The 19581-nt window shown below is 42.5% G+C and overlaps 1 protein-coding gene across 3 annotated transcripts in view; it reads right to left on the bottom strand.

The window, feature by feature from the left end:
- LOC126198524 (1-phosphatidylinositol 4,5-bisphosphate phosphodiesterase-like) overlaps positions 1-19581 on the bottom strand; it is a 590920-nt gene that overhangs the window by 498635 nt on the left and 72704 nt on the right. Inside the window, exon 1 of one of the 3 annotated variants that reach the window (XM_049934914.1) lies at positions 8088-8159. The exons of the other annotated variants lie outside the window; for them this stretch is intronic. The gene's annotated coding sequence lies outside the window, so the exon portion shown is untranslated. Of the gene's footprint in view, positions 1-8087; positions 8160-19581 lie in introns of those variants that run through there. 3 annotated transcript variants of the gene reach the window in all.

Below are 19581 nucleotides of genomic sequence, written 5' to 3'. Positions count from 1 at the left end.
GCGTCCAGAAGGTCAAGCGCCGAACTTCAACTTTTGCGAGGAGCTGTTGTTGTTAACTACTGGACTAGATATGATAGATACTGGGTGCCGTCTTCATCCGCACACCCGAGGATACAGGTACGTAGCCAGTAATTCGGCAAGCAGACTAGACAGGCTGCATATAACGAAAGCTTTATTCATAATGTGACTGACTGCGAAATTTGGCCCCTTAACTTCTCAGATCACTGCGCATTTCATATAACCGCGCAACACACTAAACAAAAAATATTCCTTGGAATGGGCGTATGGCAGCTAAACGTGTCACTTTGGAGGGCGCAGAACTGAAACAAGAGATCCATGATATATGGCAGCGATGCCTTCTGACGCAATGCAGATATCCAACACGTATCATGTAGTGACTACAGTCTGCGAAACCGCAGATAAAAAAAATGCATCACACGATATGGTAGCATGAAAGCGTACTGGCGAAGACACACCTTGGAGTATCACTTTCTAATACTCTGCGAACTACGTGGTGACCCCATGGGATTAGTAGCAAACAGCTCTAGAATAAAACGCACTAAAGCAAAAATCACAGCGTTGGTACGAGGGGGAGAAAAGGTGGAGCACGCTCTCCGATTGAACTCACACAAGAGAATATGTCCTTATATCACATGACCCGGGAACCCAAGAGAGGTAAACAAAGTTACTCCATACTCTCAATGATGAACAGGGGAACGAATACGATCAACATATCTCAATAAAAACTACGTGGTGCAACATAATACAGATTTTTACATCGAGTCGGCAAATGATTCGACGGCAAGTGAGCCGCTTTTCTCCTACATTCAGCCCACGGTCAATCCGACTGACAACGTCGACCTTGTAGGCATCATAACCGATGAAGCAGTATTTACCATTACCAAAGATTCGCCTACAAAGAAATAGGGTGGTTTAAATGGCTTACCCTTAGAATTTTATGCTTGCCTTTGGAACGTCACAGGACCGGAGTTCACCAAAATATGCAATGAATTATTGGGAGACGTGCAGACGCCATCTCAGTTTACGGAAGGACTGATTGTCCTGATCCCCAAACAAACACGTAGCACTGACTCTACTCAATTCCGACCATAAAATCTTCACCCGACTCGTAAATAGTAGAATAAAGTCGGTTCTGCCGAAGTTACTCGGCCCTTATCAAGTGAGTGCTGTCCCAGGGAGATCTAAGTCAAATGCATTATGTGATTATAGGGAAAATATAAATTTGTCGTGGCTACGTAAATGCAACGTAGGTCTCATGTTTTTAGACTTTGACAAGGCATTTGACCGTATCAACCACCACTTTCTATTAACGGTGTTCAGTGCTCATTTCATTCAGATCATACGCAGATGTATAGTCGGGACTTCCTCTCGAATCAGAATTAATGCCAACTAAGATCACCAGTCCCGACTGAGCAATCAGTGAGACAAGGCTGCCCCCTTTCTATGACACTATACGCAATCGCCGTAGAACCATTATTGTTAAACCTGCATCACAGGTTACAAGGTCTACGGGTGTTGGGTGCAAAAACCGTGTGTCACGCTCATGCTGATAACATCAGTGTAATAGTTAACACGCAATCAGAAATTTAAATCGTTAAACAAATAATCCATGCTTACGTCATTTCTTCTGGACCCAAACTCAATGAACACAACTCGAAAATTTTACCTGTCGGACCCCATATGGAGAACATTCAAATAACATGGCTACGAAGGACAGAGAAGACGAATCACTTAAGTATGATTTTAATATCCAATCCACGAGAGATGACAGTTGCCAACTGGAACCATAAACTCAATATATTCAGGGCTACTCTCCGTGAACACAAAACTAGAACGCTAAATCGGATACAGAGAGCTCTGTTTATTAAAAGGCATGGTCTAAGCAAAATATATCACATCGCAGCAGTGTTACCAGTACCCAAGGATATAGCGCGCAAGATTTTATCTGCAGCGTGTTGGTTCATCTGGAGCGGAAATATCTTTAAAGTCGCCATGCCAACCATCGTATTAACCCGCACCGCTGGTGGTCTGAGCGTCAAAGACATCCAGAAACAATGGACTACCACATATATGGACCGTATCCGCAAAATACTGCAGACACCCCATCCGACAATAAAAAAAACTATATTCAACAGGTTAGCCCCAACGAGCAAAACGGCTGCAGTCGATGTTGGTCGCATCAGCGCTCAACTCGACAACGTCCGGAGCTACTACCTGGAAATGAGCTATCTTCAAATACTCCACAGCAGCTTAACACCAGAAGGACCTATTACCACCTCACGAGACGCCATAAGCAGAACACCGTGGAAGCGAAGTATCCAGCGGTCAACTGGAGAAACGTCTGGAAAAATATTAACAGTCCTATCCTCCACTCCCAAATAGTGTCCTCATGGAATGACATTGTAAACAAGGTCCCCACAGGTGAAAAACTGCACAAGGTCAAACTGAAGCAGAGCCCGTACTGCCATCATTGCCGTACCTTGGCACACATCCTAATCTGCCGAGACCAGTTCCACACATGGAACTGGACTAGAAAAAAAAAAACCGCAACAACAACTAGGACTACAGAATCTGCTATAACACTTAAAGCAGTGCTTCAACCAGGCTGACATTTCTTTCCTGAAACAAAGAACAGAAGCTACACTTGGATTATCGGCCAGTTCGCATATTTTGCAATTACGACTAAACATGCGAGTATAGACGAGTATAAACAGTATATAATGGAAGAGCATCATAATCTTAAAAAGAGTCTGAAATACAAAGCTTTGTTTCAGAATATCTTACTTCACACTTTGCCATAATGAAGAGGTAATTTATGGTTGGCGCACAACACTAAAGCGAGTCGCTACAAAGTTTGTATCATTTTAATTAAGTTGGCACAAATTTTTTTGTTCGTAAGACATGTCAAGGTGCCCCAGGAAAACAAATTTTGGCAGAAGCCATAAAATGAATATATATATAGGGTGAGCCACCTAACATTACCGCTGGATATATTTCGTAAACCACATCAAATACTGACGAATCGATTCCACAGACAGAACGTGAGGAGAGGGGCTAGTGTAATTGGTTAATACAAACCATAAAAAAATGCATGGAAGTATGTTTTTTTAACAAAAACCTACGTTTTTTTTAAAGGGAACCCAGTTAGTTTTGTTAGCACATCTGAACATATAAACAAATACGTAATCAGTGCCGTTTGTTGCATTGTAAAATATTAATTACATCCGGAGATATTGTAACCTAAAGTTGACGCTTGAGTACCACTCCTCCGCTGTTCGATCGTGTGTATCGGAGAGCACCGAATTACGTAGGGATCCAAAGGGAACGGTGATGCACCTTAGGTACATAAGAGACTGGAACAGCACATTACGTCCACATGCTAACACCTTTTCATTGGTCTTTTTCACTGACGCACATGTACATTACCATGAGGGGTGAGGTACACGTACACACGTGGTTTCCGTTTTCAATTACGGAGTGGAATAGAGTGTGTCCCGACATGTCAGGCCAATAGATGTTCAATGTGGTGGTCATCAGTTGCTGCACACAATTGCAATCTCTGGCGTAATGAATGTCGTACACGCCGCAGTACATCTGGTGTAATGTCGCCGCAGGCTGCCACAATACGTTGTTTCATATCCTCTGGGGTTGTAGGCACATCACGGTACACATTCTCCTTTAACGTACCCCACAGAAAGAAGTCCAGAGGTGTAAGATCAGGAGAACGGGCTGGCCAATTGATGCGTCCTCCACGTCCTATGAAACGACCGTCGAACATCCTGTCAAGGGTCAGCCTAGTGTTAATTGCGGAATGTGCAGGTGCACCATCATGCTGATACCACATACGTCGACGCGTTTCCAGTGGGACATTTTCGAGCAACGTTGGCAGATCATTCTGTAGAAACGCGATGTATGTTGCAGCTGTTTGGGTCCCTGCAATGAAGTGAGGACCAATGAGGTGGTCGCCAATGATTCCGCACCATACATTTACATTCCACGGTCGCTGTCGCTCTACCTGTCTGAGCCAGCGAGGATTGTCCACGGACCAGTAATGCATGTTCCGTAGATTCACTGCCCCGTGGTTTGTGAAACCCGCTTCATCGGTAAACAGGTAGAATTGCAACGCATTCTCTGTTAATGCCCATTGACAGAATTGCACTCGATGATTAAAGTCATCACCATGTAATTGCTGATGCAGCGACACATGAAACGGGTGAAAGCGGTGACGATGCAGTATGCGCGTGACACTACTTTGACTCAGTCCACCGGCTCTCGCAATGTCCCGTGTACTCATGTGTGGGTTCATGGCAACAGCAGCTAACACACCAACTGCACCCGCTTCTCCTGTGACGGGTCTGTTACGGACCCGTTTGCGTGCTACGACCATACCTGTTGCATACAGTTGGAGGTAGATGTTTTGCAATGTGCGGCACGTTGGATGCTCTCTGTCCGGGTACCGTTCTGCATACACCCTGCAGGCTTCAGCTGCATTTCGTCGACATTAGCCATAGATGAGTATCATCTCCGCCTTTTCAGAGTTCGAATACACCATGGTCACAGTTCCTACAACACTACACTATTACAGACGTCTGATAACACGGTGTACTACAGTTGCTCTGCGTGCGGAGACGAATGCAGAATAACAATAGCAGCAAGCGCTACATGCGGACACTGCGACAGCTAGACCAAACCACAACAGTGCACTACAGCCACATTCGTAAACACGGTCGTCATCGTAAACATGTCCCTGCAGATGCTGCTCGCCGACCGTGGCCCGTGTTTGTTACAACACGCAACTGAACGTCGGAGGTTTCAAGCGTCAAATTTAGGTTACACTATCTCCGGATGTAATTAACATTTTACAATGCAACAAACGGCACTGATTACGTATTTGTTTATATGTTCAGATGTGCTAACAAAACTAACGTGGTTCCACTTAAAAAAACGTAGGTTTGTGTTAAAAAAGAAACTTCCGTGCATTTTTTTATGGTTTGTATTAACCAGTTACACTAGCCGCTCTCCTCACGTTCGGTCTGTGGAATCGGTTGGTCAGTATTTGATGTGATTTACGAAATAAATCCAGCGGTAACGTTAGGTGACTCACCCTATATATATATATATATATATATATATATATATATATATATATATATATCATTCCTGTTTTTAAGAGTGAAATTGCACTAAGATTGGCTTGGTAATATAAGTTTCTGTAATATAAGTTTCTGTGATTTTATGTTTTTTTCGTTTAATACTGAAGTGTATTCGCGATCTGCGAATGCGATTATACATTAGCAGTACCATTTGCTAGAAACATATGAAAATTTTTCCCAGTCCAGGAGTCGAACCAGGACTTCCCACTTATCGCGACTGGTCGCTTTAGCCACCTTTTTTTGCCAATTTCACCTTAACCAACTTTTTTTATTTTATTTATTGATTCGAGCCGAGATCTCTTGTTTACCGGGCAGGTGCAGTAACCACTAAGCCATCTATTTTATTGTTTTTATTTTTTTTAACAGGAACTAAGTGAATCTTCTTTTCGTAACAAACTGTTCAATATCCGTAAAATAAAACAAAACCAAACGCTTCTGATATATATATACGGGCAGGTGCAGTAACCACTAAGCCATCTATTTTATTGTTTTTATTTTTTTTAACAGGAACTAAGTGAATCTTCTTTTCGTAACAAACTGTTCAATATCCGTAAAATAAAACAAAACCAAACGCTTCTGATATATATATATATATATATCAGAAGCGTATATCCGTAAAATAAAACAAAACCAAACGCTTCTGATATATATATATATATATATATATATATATATATATATATCAGAAGCGTTTGGTTTTGTTTTATTTTACGGATATTGAACAGTTTGTTACGAAAAGAAGATTCACTTAGTTCCTGTTAAAAAAAATAAAAACAATAAAATAGATGGCTTAGTGGTTACTGCACCTGCCCGGTAAACAAGAGATCTCGGCTCGAATCAATAAATAAAATAAAAAAAGTTGGTTAAGGTGAAATTGGCAAAAAAAGGTGGCTAAAGCGACCAGTCGCGATAAGTGGGAAGTCCTGGTTCGACTCCTGGACTGGGAAAAATTTTCATATGTTTCTAGCAAATGGTACTGCTAATGTATAATCGCATTCGCAGATCGCGAATACACTTCAGTATTAAACGAAAAAAACATAAAATCACAGAAACTTATATTACCAAGCCAATCTTAGTGCAATTTCACTCTTAAAAACAGGAAAACTTTAGAGCCTTCATGAACTCTCTAAAAGGAAAAAGCATAATAATAACAGCACTGCAGGAACAAGATTTACTGATGCACATCCTTTTGATTCAGAAGGATGCAGGATATTTAATGGAAAGCCAGGAAAAGAATTATGGAGACTGTGTCTCAATTTGGAACAAAAAAATGGTTCAAATGGCTCTGAGTACTATGAGACTTAACATCTCAGGTCATCAGTTCCCTAGAATTTAGAACTACTTAAACCTAACTAACCTAAGGACATGACACACATCCATGCCCGAGGCAGGATTCGAACCTGCGACCGTAGCGGCGCGCGGTTCCAGACTGAAGCGCCTAGAACCGCTCGGCCACCAGCGGCCGGTTCAATTTGGAACAGATGTCATTGTAAACAAAAACATGTTAGACTCTATAACAGAAATTAAATTCATTAATGACAGACTTTCCACACAAAGCTTTAAATCACTGAAGAACAAACAGAAAATTTTTGGCAAGCTGTGTGAAACTCCATAGATCACATCCAACTGTAAAACGCCTTAATACTACTTGGGAATTTTAATGCACAAAGTGGCAAAGACTGTCACCACAGGAGGTCTTGTGCAGAGCAAGTATTAAATGTAACGAATGTAACAGATATCCGGAAAAATCAGAAACTTGTGATACTTGTAAATTCTAAAAAAGTCTACGACTCAGTTGAAAGAAATGCACTAATCAGCATTATAAAGGAATTGGGAATAGATTAAAAGCAACTGAAATAATTAAAGGAAGTTTAAGAAACGCAGCACCGGAACTAAAACTCATGGGGAAAAAGTTAAAATATTTTGAAACAAAGTCAGGTATAAGAAAAGGAAATGGTTTGTGACTATTTTTTAACTGCGTTAGAGGTAAGTAGTTAGAGAATCGAGCAAATCTATCAACACCAAAGGTTTTCACCAAGAAGAAATCTAAATAACTTCACCATAGATCGCTTAGCTTTCGCAGACGAGATGGCTTTAATTACTACCTGACTAGATAGTGCCAAAGAACAAATAAAAAAAAAAAAAAAAAAAAAACAAGCAGCCAAAATAGGACTAAAGTATCACTTAAGAAAACACAGTTCATGACAAATATCAATTGGACCCGCCCACAAAATACTAAAATTGATAACAACACAATATCAAAAATAAATTATTTTAAATACCTACAAGAATGGATAACTAGCATCACAAAAACAGCAACAGGAACTAGGGTACATAAAATGGACAGGGTATTCCATCCGACAAAAAAAAAAACTTAACAAAAAGGCTTCTTCTACAGCACAAAACTAAGACAGTATCAGACAGCGGTAAGGCCCGAAACAATGTATGCAGCAGAAACAAACTACCAAGATTAGGAGATCTTGCAAAGCTGGACAAAGTTGAAAGAAGAATTCTAAGGAATATACTGGGATCTAAAAGTAACAGTAATGTTAAACAAAAATTAATGTTAAAGAGAGTTTTTTAAAAAATGTTTAAGGTAATTTATGTAAGAAAAGAGGAAGAGAAGACCACAGTTTCATGGAGGGATATACATAATGGATTATTACTGACTAACCAAGCGGAACTTCAGCTTAATGAACAGCTACAAATCCAACCTTCCTTAGTTCAATAAAAATGATAAAGATATGTAAAACACCTGAATTAGAACGGAAATGACATTTTTTTGAGAAGCAAGACACAAGACGGGAGTTTAGGAAAGAAAGATGTCAGCAAATGGAAGGAGGAGTGGACCAAGGAAGAAGTCTGAGGGCAAAGAAAATCAAACACAAAGAACGAGAGCTACAGTTGATTTACCTTATTCTCCAAAGCGATTATTCAAATAAATGAATAAAAATAATGCAAGAAAAGCGCAGAAACAGGATCTTTGTAAATCAACGTACGCTGCACTGCACTGTTAGACGGGAAACTGACACTTGTGTTCCTGCACGGCTGTTGCGGCGTTCTTCCGGGAAAGGCCACTTCCCCCAACGCAAGCGATGCTCTCTCTTCAGTTTCCAGAGAACTTATTTTTAACAATGATTCCTTTTATCTGGTTCGGTCCCAACCAACGCACATCATACAAGAGTTGGACAAAAAGATGAAAACGCGGTGACGAACGCAAGTTTGAAAATACACTGGTGTCCGAAATTAAAGCATTAACCGCTATTTCCCTATCCTGTGTCTATTTCGCAATACAATGATACAAAGTGCCAATAGATATCCGTATGATCGCATTCTGCACGGGAGATGGCATTCCGGTCAACATACAATCACACCAACGGTGACGTAAGGGCGCCTATCAAACCGGGTAGTGTTTGCCGTGAAGCCTCCCTCACATCCACAGTCGCTGTGCACACAGTGAAAGACGGTGCAGTACGGCGCAGAGAAGACGCCTACCAGGCTCTCTGCGATGGATTGCCATAGGAAGAATAGAATCAGGACGTTCGCAAACTGATATGGCCCCACAGGTCAATGTGAATCGTTGTGTTGCTTCTCGGATGCGGCGACAATTGATAGAGACCGAAACTTTATTCCGAAGACCACAACAGGACCGGCCACGTTTGACATCAGACAGAGAGGACCGTTATTTGGCTGTAAGGAGGCGACGGTACTGCTCACCAGTTGGTATCTGACCTCCTAGCATCCACTGGACGTGTTGTATCGAGGTGAACGGCGTGCAGAAGGCTTCGGTATAGTGGCCTTTATTGTCGGAGACGTGCTGTATGTGTACCCACGACGCGTCTTCACAGAAGAGAACGCCTAGAGTTGAATCGTTCACATGCCACCTGGACGGTCGAACACTGGGCCAATGTTCTCTTCACAGATGAGTCCCGATTTGGTCTGGGGAGTGATTCTAGACGGATTCGCATCTGGAGGGGACGTAGAACACGATTTCGGGACCCAAACCATTATGTAAAGAGACCGATATCGAGGAAGGTCGCTAATGGAGCGAACAGGCATTATGTTGATCATCTCTGCATGAAATTATGTGGATCAGTCAGGAAGGCTTAAGTGCAGTCAGATATCGTGACGAGATCTTGGGACTTCATGTGCGGCTATTGCCAGGAGCTGTAGGTCCAGACTTCGTACTGATGGACGATAATGCTCGACCTCGTAGAGCACAGGTAGTTGGTCTTTCCTTGGCAACGAAAGATATTGCACGCACTGCGTGGAGTGCTCGCTCTCCCAAGATGAATCGCATAGAGCACATCTGGGGTGCACTAGACAGACGAGTTGCACCACCTCAACCTGAGATTGATCACGTCATTCACAGCACGCCCTATCGTCGTCAGGCGTATGTTGCAGCCAGACGTCAAACGCCACACTGAGCATATTAACCAGCTATGTGCAAATTCGTTGAGTTGGAAAAAACGAAGAAAAGTGAATTCGAAAGTGGGTGCTTCCGTAACCAAGACAGCCGAAGAGTTCGGGTTTCAAGAGCCACCGCTAGAAGATTTATACTGCATACAGGAATAAAGGAAAAACCTCATCTGCTAACTCACAACGCAGACGAAAGTGCGTGTTTTGTGATCGTGATAGATAGGCATTGAAGAGGATTATGATGAACAGTAAGGAGACGACAGATCTGAATGTCGCACTTGCAACCTCTGTCAGTACCGAAACAACACCGCGAAGGGAGCTCCGTAAGCAGGGAATTGCATGGGGCGAGTTGGAATTCCAAAACCACCCATCAATGATGCAACTATCCGTAACACGAAAAACGTGGTGCCGAACTGTGGAACAACGGAAGAGCGTCATTTGGTCGGATGGGTTTCGTTTCTCTGTTTCCAACTTTTGGCCGCATTTAAGTCTCAAGATTGAAACATGGCAGGAAATCGGTGATGATTTGGACAGCCATATCGCGGTAACAAGTTTCAGCTAGTAATAGCGAATACCCTGTTCAAGAATCACAAGAGGAGGAGGTATACTTGGAAAAGGCCGGGAGACACGGGAAGATTTCAATTAGATTACACCATGGTCAGACAGAGATTCCGAAATCAGATACTGCATTGTAAGGCGTACCCAGGAGCACATATAGACTCAGATCACAATATAGTAGTGATGAAGAGTAGGCTGAAGTTCAAGACATTAGTCAGGAAGAATCAATACGCAAAGAAGTGGGATACGGAAGTACTAAGGAATGACGAGATACGTTTGAAGTTCTCTAACGCTATAGATACAGCAATAAGGAATAGCGCAGTAGGCAGTACAGTTGAAGAGGAATGGACATCTCTAAAAAGGGCCATCACAGAAGTTGGGAAGGAAAACATAGGTACAAGGAAGGTAGCTGCGAAGAAACCATGGGTAACAGAAGAAATACTTCAGTTGATTGATGAAAGGAGGAAGTACAAACATCTTCCGGGAAAATCAGGAATACAGAAATACAAGTCGCTGAGGAATGAAATAAATAGGAAGTGCAGGGAAGCTAAGACGAAATGGCTGCAGGAAAAATGTGAAGACATCGAAAAAGATACGATTGTCGGAAGGACAGACTCAGCATACAGGAAAGTCAAAACAACCTTTGGTGACATTAAAAGCAACGGTGGTAACATTAAGAGTGCAACGGGAATTCCACTGTTAAATGCAGAGGAGAGAGCAGATAGGTGGAAAGAATACATTGAAAGCCTCTATGAGGTTGAAGATTTGTCTGATGTGATAGAAGAAGAAACAGGAGTCGATTTAGAAGAGATAGGGGATCCAGTATTAGAATCGGAATTTAAAAGAGCTTTGGAGGACTTACGGTGAAATAAGGCAGAAGGGATAGATAACATTCCATCAGAATTTCTAAAATCATTGGGGGAAGTGGCAACAAAACGAGTCTGGCGACATACCATCTGACTTTCGGAAAAGCATCATCCACACAGTTCCGAAGACGGCAAGAGCTGACAAGTGCGAGAATTATCGCACAATCAGCTTAACAGCTCATGAATCGAAGCTGCTTACAAGAATAATATACAGAAGAATGGAAAAGAAAATTGCGAATGCGCTAGGTGACGATCAGTTTGGCTTTAGGAAAAGTAAAGGGACGAGAGAGCCAATTCTGACGTTACGGCTAATAATGGAAGCAAGGCTAAAGAAAAATCAAGACACTTTCATAGGATTGGTCGACCTGGAAAAAGCGTTCGACAATATAAAATGGTGGAAGCTGTTCGATATTCTGAAAAAAGTAGGGGTAAGTTATAGGGAGAGACGGGTCATATACAATATGTACAACAACCAAGAGGGAATAATAAGAGTGGACGATCAAGAACGAAGTGCTCGTATTAAGAAGGGTGAAAGACAAGGCTGTAGCCTTTCGCCCCTACTCTTCAATCTGTACATCGAGGAAGCAATGATGGAAATAAAAGAAAGGTTCAGGAGTGGAATTAAAATACAAGGTGAAAGGATATCAATGATACGATTCGCTGATGACATTGCTATCCTGAGTGAAAGTGAAGAAGAATTAAATGATCTGCTGAACGGAATGAACAGTCTAATGAGTAGACAGTAGGGTTTGAGAGTAAATCGGAGAAAGACGAAGGTAATGAGAAGTAGTAGAAATGAGAACAGCGAGAATCTTAACATCAGAATTGATGGTTACGAAGTCAATGAAGTTATGGAAATTCTGCTACCTAGGCAGTAAAATAACCAATGACGGACGGAGCAAGGAGGACATCAAAAGCAGACTCGCTATGGCAAAAAAGGCATTTCTGGCCAAGAGAAGTCTACTAATATCAAATACCGGCCTTAATTTGAGGAAGAAATTTCTGAGGATGTACGTCTGGAGTACAGCATTGTATGGTAGTGAAACATGGACTGTGGGAAAACCGGAACAGAAGAGAATCGAAGCATTTGGTGCATGTGGTGCTATAGACGAATGTTGAAAATTAGATGGACTGATAAGGTAAGGAATGAGGAGGTTCTACGCAGAATCGGAGAGGAAAGGAATATGTGGAAAACACTGATAAGGAGAAGGGACAGGGTGATAGGACATCTGCTAAGACATGAGGGAATGACTTCCATGGTACTAGAGGGAGCTGTAGAGGGCAAAAACTGTAGAGGAAGACAGAAATTGGAATACGTCAAACAAATAATTGAGGACGTAGGTTGCAAGTGCTACTCTGAGATGAAGAGGATAGCACACGAAAGGAATTCGTGGCGGGCCGCATCAAACCAGTCAGTAGACTGATGACCAGAAAAAAAAAAAATCGCGGTAGTCTACGGGCTCCGTGGTTACCGTGCAAGGTCGCATCACTGGTACGGATTATATGAAAATTTTGGCCGACCAGGTACATCCCATGGTACAGTGTCTGTCCCCGAGCGGTGACGCTGTGTTACACGGAGCTCGCATCGTATAGGACTGGTGCTGTGAGCACGAGGTCAGTTGTCGCGTCTCCTGTGGCCAACACCGTCACTGAATACAGGAAACCAAAGCAGAGGGGCAAATCCTCTTGAATGACCAAGCACACATGCCAAGAAATTCCTTATTTACACTAATAGATAAAATAATAGAATAACGTTCGCAAAAAGTATTAATACAATAATACTGTCCAATATAATAATAATAGAACACAACATCTTTACACTCACTCATCCATGAACCCGTCCACAGAATACTGAAACGAAAACTCAAATCAGCTGTCAACAAAGTTTTCAACCACTCGCTAACAGCTAGTACACCCGTCCTCCCATCCCCCCCCCACCCCCCCAAAAAAAGAAACAAGAAAACAAAAAGAAAAGAAAAAACTCGTCGGCTCTATCCCCCTCTCTGTCTCACTCATACACGCACACGGTATAAACAGAAGTTAGTCTCGAACATATACTTCGTTAGGTTGGCAATAAATAGGTAAACATACAAAAGAAGATGAAACACGTAATGGAGTCCCAATATTTACGTTTTGAAAAACAGTGTACTACGAAATAGTTGCATCGAGTGACAAGAGAACAATAGTACACCAGAAAAAAGAGTGAGAAACATGGTGATTAGTGTGTGGAAGGCGAGAACACAAAGATGTGATTATATGGCAGTGATAAAAGTTGTGAGACCTCCAGACCAGATGTGAGGAAACGCAGATCAGAAAATCGTAAGTAATTACTTTTTTACAAAAATATCGCGAACTGTCTAATAATCTAAAACTATCAAAACTGTATCGTTACAGATCCCCCTGACGATGCCTTAGAACAGGAGAAGGCGAAACGCGTGTGGGATAAAGGAAGTAACTAGCAGCAGGAAAAGGCAGTTTTATGTAGAAAACAAGTATTTGTATGCTTGCTGCGGAGGATGGCCAAAGAAACAAACTTGACATATGTGATCATTTACATACCTGCCCATCATGTGTACGGATACGAAGTTACGAAGACATTCGACCATACCCTCTGGGTGCTTAACTATTCTTGTGAGGCATTGCATACGCCTCTAGAGTATCAGAAAGGCCTTCAGTAAACTATCTAAAATGTGTGTACATAGTCAGTTTTAAGTGGATAGTTCCTGTGGAAACAAGTAAACAGTTTCAAAGTTTGATACAATGGCAGGACTTGGCTAGAAGTGCGAGCCACCAGGCCTACATGAAAATGGTTCAAATGGCTCTGAGCACTATGGGACTTAACATCTGTGGTCATCAGTCCCCTAGAACTTAGAACTACTTAAACCTAACTAACCTAAGGACATCACACACATCCATGCCCGAGGCAGGATTCGAACATACGACCGTAGCGGTCACGCGGTTCCAGACTGAAGCGCCTAGAATCGCACGGCCACACCGGCCGGCTGCCTACATGAGAAGTGAGCTGTACCGTTTCTCTGCTGGAACTGAGAGCGAATACAGTGTAGGCGGATGGCACATTCTTCTAGGTGAGTCTTTCATGAAACATAAGAAATGTATTCGCAGCTGGGAATATGAACAACCGTCAGCTATATAATGGAATGACGACGATGAAAATTTGTGCCAGACTGGGACTCGAACTCAGATTTCCCGCTTCAGCCGCCTTACCCTTAGGCTGTCCGAGCACGGCGCCTGGCCAGACCCAAACTTCCACACACGTCATCAGCTTTACGACTCTACGGCAGTACGTAACGGGTGTACAGGCTATAGCTGTATGGAAGTGTGGGTCTGGTCGTGAGTCGTGCTGGGATAGCCTAATGGTTCGGGTCCCGCTTTGGCACAAATTTTCGCTGTCGTCATTCCATTATACAGCTGATGGTTTGTCCATATTCGCAACTCCGAATACATTTCTTGTGCTGCATAACGGCTGCAGTCGCCGCGATGCCTGTTCCGAAGGCACTGCAATATCGTATTTGTTGAAACACTCCAGCCACTCTCACGCTATATAATAACAGCGGTATTGTTTTATGAACGTCGCACGCCACCGATCCCTGTCGGCCTTATCGTTTTGATGATATTTGTAGCATGACCGAAACATGAGAATTTTACTAGCATATAATTAAATTCGTACAATTTATAATGCTGAGTAGCAGTAAAAGTCTCTGATTTTATATGAGTTACTTGAATAAATAGTAAAAAGAAAAATCTAATAAATTTAAAAAATATTTATATTTTTCGATAATACCGTATTTATACCAAAACCCAAATGCGACGGAGACGGCTTCTGGCCACCATCTGAAACGCTATATTCGCATCCATAAATATGAGCAAGTTGCGTTTTTTACTTTCTTAGTTGTTGTACTGTACTATATGATTTATGAGTCGAAGTATCTCGAAGCAGTAAAGCGCTTTTGGAAATTTCCGTTAATACTGAAGTGAAGCGCTGAAAGCGGAAAGTTATATGAAAATATTGCTTAAATCCAGTGACAAAGGTAATTTTTCACTGTATCGTTTTCTTTTTCGCCTAGTAGCTGTTCATTGATTAGTAACAAGCTTCATTTCTTTCATTTCTTCTTCTGACTACTAGGGGCGTTCAATAAGTAATGCGACACATTTTTTCTCGGCCAGTTTCAGTTGAAAAAATGATAAATTTGTTGTGGGACATTGTGGAATATTCCCGCTTTAGCCCTTACAGTTTCACGAAGATCCGGTGCCTGGCGGCGCTTCATCTGGCCTGCAACACGGCGTCTGTAACGGGGGTGCGTTCCATGTAGAGAGCTGCCCCTGGGTTTCTTTTGGTAGAAAACCACAGCATCGCAGATACTCATAGGTGCTTGCATAATGTCTACGGAGACCTGGCAGAGAACAAAAGCACGGTGAGTCGTTGGGCGAGGCGTTTGCACCATTGCAGCAAGATGGCGCAAACCTGTCCGACTTCCCGCGTGTCGGCGGCACACAGCTGAGACGCCTGCAGTGCTGGACTGTGTGGACAGCCGCATTCGAGGCGATCGAAGGATTACAGTCTTGACGTCTTTGTTGGCAGTGCTGACGCTCTCGTCCACCAGTTGAGGCACTCACAAGGGAACCTCCCCATCGCACCCCCCTCAAATTTAGTTATAAGTTGGCACAGGGATAGGCCTTGAAAAACTGAACACAGATCAATCGAGAAAACTGGAAGAACTTGTGTGGAACTATGAAAAAAATAAGCAAAATATACAAACTGAGTAGTCCATGCGCAAGGTAGGCAACATCGAGGTGTTAGCTTACGAGCGCCGTGGTCCCGTGGCTAGCGTGAGCAGCTGTGGAACGACAGGTCGTTGGTTTAAATCTTCTCTCGGGTGAAAATTTTAATTTTTTATTTTCAGATAATTATCAAAGTTCAGGCACTCACACATAATCAACTTCGCTCTCCAAAATTCCAGGACATGTTCAGATTTGCTTGGACATATACAGAATTTGACGGTCTACGCACGGAAACATTTGAAAACGTAAAAAACATATGTTTTGACAGAGCACAGGGAAAACTGTGCGACTCTGAAACTGTTGCATTCATTTGATGCAGTTTATGTGACAAACTCTTATGTTTTCATCACTTTTTTTGGTGTGATTATCACATCCACAAGAAAACCTAAATCGGGCAAGGTAGACGAATCTTTTTACCCATTCGCCAAGTGTGCAAGTTAGGTGGATCGACAACATATTCCTGTCATGTGACGCACATGCCGTCACCAGTGTCGTAAAGAATATATCATACGTGTTTTTGTGTGGAGGAATCGGTTGACCTATGACCTTGCGATCAAATGTTTTCTGTTCCTATTGGAGAGGCACGTCCTTTCGTCTACTAATCGCACGGTTTTGCGGTCGCAAAACACAGACAGTGAACAGAGACGTCAATGAATGAACAGACAGATCGTAACTTTGCGAAAATAAAATTTTCACTCGAGGGTGGACTCGAACCAAGGACCTTTCGTTCCGCAGTTGCTCACTCTAACCACGAGACCACGGCGCTCATCACCTATCATTGTCCTTTATGTTGCCTATCTTGCACATGGACTACTCAGTTTGTATATTTTGCTTATTTTTTCATAGTTCCACACAACTTCTTCCTGTTTTCTCGATTGATCTGTGTTCAGTTTTTCAAGGCCTATCCATTGTGTCAATTTATAACTAAATGTGAGGGGGGTGCGATGGGGAGGTTCCCTTGTCAGATGCGTGTGCCTGCCGCGTTACTCGCTGCCTACAACCATAAAAAACAACGAAGGCCCATCTGTTTGGAGCAATGGAGGATTCACTCCGCAGGAAGCAGTGCGTCGGTGATGGGAGGGAGATTACTGATGCAGTAAGTTGGCGTAAGAAGATCATGTTGAAAAATATTGTTTTTTCCCTAAATAAGTGCAGAATAATATGGTGTACTGGAATCCTGAATAAAACCAACTTTCAGAAAAACAGGTGTGTTACATTACTTGTTGGACGCACCTTGTATAATCAATAAAAGAGGATTGGCTAGATTTCAATGTAGAATCATTTAATGCACTTTTTTTCTCTAACCACAGTTCCCAGTTTCAGCTTTGTTCATGTTGTGAAACCGAATTTAGAGGTTTTTTCTTGTCCTAATAAATTCACACAAAAGAAACTTCGCTCTTTCCTTTTTCATTTTTTTGTAGTTAATGCCTTAGTTACTGCAGGATTAAGTCTGTTAATAAATTGAGCACCATATTGAAACCTTTGTTTTTGCGAGACTGTGGCATTGTATCCAAATTGTTATAAACAGCGGAGTTTAATTCATTTGTTCTGACAGACAAATGTGGGAGCTTATTTCCTCAGTAAACAGTTTAATTTTATCAGCTCGCCACCAAAGCTGGGAATATCGTACCGAAGCTGTACAACAGGTGTAAGTGTATTTCAAGGAGCAAGAAATTAAAGGGTATTAGCGGCAAAATAGTAATCGTTAAAGAAGAAACGGATTACATAGATATTGTATGGGGAAAAAATTATCTGTCTGTCTATTGTTGAGGGTGGTCCTTTGATAGTGACCGGGCCAAATATCTCACGAAATAAGCATCAAACGAAAAAACTACAAACAACGACACTTGTCTAGCTTGAAGGGGGAAACCAGATGGCGCTACCGTTGGCCCGCTAGATGGCGCTGCCATATGTGGAAAGGATATCAACTGCGTTTTTTTTGTTTTTTTTTTTTAAATAGGAACATCCATTTTCATTACATATTCGTGTAGTACGTAAACAAATATGAATGTTTTAGTTGGACCACTTTTTTCGCTTTGTGATAGATGGCGCTGTAATAGTCAAAAACGTATAAGTACGTGGTATCACGTAACATTCCGCCAGTGCGGACGGTATTTGTTTCGTGATACATTTCCCGTGTTGAAATGGACCCGTTTACCAATTGCAGAAAAGATCGAAATCGTGTTGGTGTATGGCTATTGTGATCAAAATGCCCAACGGGCGTGTGCTATGTATGCTGCTCGGTATCCTGAACAATCATCCAAGCGTCCGGACCGTTCGCAGGATAGTTACGTTATTTCAGGAAACAAGAAGTGTTCAGCCACATGTAAAACGTCAACCACGACCTGCAACAAATGATGATGCCCAATTAGGTGTTTTAGCTCCTGTCGCGACTAATTCGCACATCAGTAGCAGACAAATTCTGCGAGAATCTCAAAAACATCGATGTTGAGAATGTTACATCAACATCGATTGCACCCGTACCATATTTCTATGCACCAGGAATTGCATGGCGACGACTTTGAATATGTGATACAGTTCTGCCACTGTGCACAAGAGAAATTACGGGCCGATGAAAAATTTTTTGCAGGCGTTATATTTAGCGACGAAGCGCCATTCACCAACAGCGGTAACGTAAACCGGCAAAATATTCACTATTGGGCAACGGAAAATCCACGATGGCTGCGATAAGTGGAACATCAGCGACCTTAGGGGGTTAATGTATGGTGCGGCATTATGGGAGGAAGGATAATTGGCCCACATTTTATCGATGGCAATCTAAATGGTGCAATGTATGCTGATTTCCTACGTAATGTTCTACCGATGTTACTACAAGATGTTTCACTGCATGACAGAATGGCGATGTACTTCCAACATGATGCATATCCGGCACATAGCTCGCGTGCGGTTGAAGCGGAATTAAATAGCATATTTCATGACAGGTGGATTGGTCGTCGAAGCACCATACCGTGGCCCGCACGTTCACCGGATCTGACGTTCCCAGATTTCTTTCTGTGGGGAAAGGTGAAGGATATTTGCTATCGTGGCCCACGGACAACGCCTGACAACATGCATCAGCGCATTGTCAATGCATGTGCGAACATTACCGAAGGCGAACTACTCGCTGTTGAGAGGAACGGACATCATTTTGAGCATTTATTGCATTAATGTGTTATTTACAGGTAATCACGCTGCAACAGCAGATATGAAAAGTTCACAAAGGTACGTGTATCACATTGGAACAACCGAAATAAAATGTTCAAACGTACCTACGTTCTGTATTTTAATTTAAAAAAACCTACCTGTTACCAGCTGTTCGTCTAAAATTGTGGGCCATATGTTTGTGACTATTACAGTGCCATCTACCACAAAGCGAAAAAAGTGGATACCCGTTTGACCTATGGCAGTGCCATCTAAAGGGCCAACCATAGCGCCATCTAGTTTCCCCCTTCAAGCTAGACAAGTTTTTTCGTTTGACGCTTATTTCGTCGTGAGATATTTGGCCCGGTCACGATCAATGGACCACCCTATATATACACTCCTGGAAATGGAAAAAAGAACACATTGACACCGGTGTGTCAGACCCACCATACTTGTTCCGGACACTGCGAGAGGGCTGTACAAGCAATGATCACACGCACGGCACAGCGGACACACCAGGAACCGCGGTGTTGGCCGTCGAATGGCGCTAGCTGCGCAGCATTTGTGCACCGCCGCCGTCAGTGTCAGCCAGTTTGCCGTGGCATACGGAGCTCCATCGCAGT

Source organism: Schistocerca nitens, chromosome 8 (genome assembly GCF_023898315.1).
Source record: "Schistocerca nitens isolate TAMUIC-IGC-003100 chromosome 8, iqSchNite1.1, whole genome shotgun sequence".
Lineage (NCBI taxonomy): Eukaryota > Metazoa > Arthropoda > Insecta > Orthoptera > Acrididae > Schistocerca > Schistocerca nitens.
The sequence above is the reverse complement of the archived record's forward strand: the minus strand, read 5'-3'. Positions and strand labels throughout refer to the sequence as shown.